The sequence below is a fragment of the Rattus rattus genome, chromosome 5, assembly GCF_011064425.1.
Source record: "Rattus rattus isolate New Zealand chromosome 5, Rrattus_CSIRO_v1, whole genome shotgun sequence".
Taxonomy (NCBI): Eukaryota; Metazoa; Chordata; class Mammalia; order Rodentia; family Muridae; genus Rattus; species Rattus rattus.
The window spans coordinates 110,942,370-110,943,129 of record NC_046158.1 but is presented as its reverse complement, the minus strand read 5'-3'; positions in this window follow the sequence as shown (position 1 = coordinate 110,943,129).

The window sequence follows — 760 nt, the reverse complement described above, 5'->3', positions numbered from 1 at the left end:
GACAAACTAATTAAAAGGCACAAACATAGGACATTATAACATGGACATTATATACATGGACATATATACATGGACATTATAACAAACATATACATTAAAAGTGTAGGAATATGGGGTTGGGGATTTAGCTCAGTGGTAGAGCGCTTGCCTAGCAAGCACAAGGCCCTAGGTTTGGTCCCCAGCTCCAAAAAAAAAAAAAAAAAAAAGAAAAAAAAAAAAAAAAAAAAAATGAAAAAGACCCAAAACATATAGCAATGTAAAAAACAACTACAGCATCTTGGTTTGAATGAACACTTCTCTAACACAATGCTTTGAAAACATGAAGTGTGGCATGATGGTGTATAGAGTGTCTGTTCCCCTAGCTTTTGGTTTCTACTGTATGTACAGGGGTAAAGCATCCCGCTAAGAAACAAAAAGCACATGTCTCAACATGCACAATCATAAATAGCAACTTTTTAAATTAAGAAATTATTTGTGAGTTTGATGTGTGTGTGTGTGTGTGTCAGAGGACAATTTTGGAAGTCCGTCCTGCCTTCTTTGTTCTTTGCCGCCATGTACAACAGGTGAGCTGGCCCACAATGCCATCTTGTCTCTGCTTCTCTTCTAACCACAGAAGCACTGGAATTTCAGATGCAGGCTACTGAGCCGGGCTTTACATGGTTCTAGGAATTCAAACTCAGGGACTCATGCTTCTACTACTCATACAAGAGAGTTTTGATCCATGCAAGATTCTCTCCAGCTCTGAACTTAAAAAAAAAAG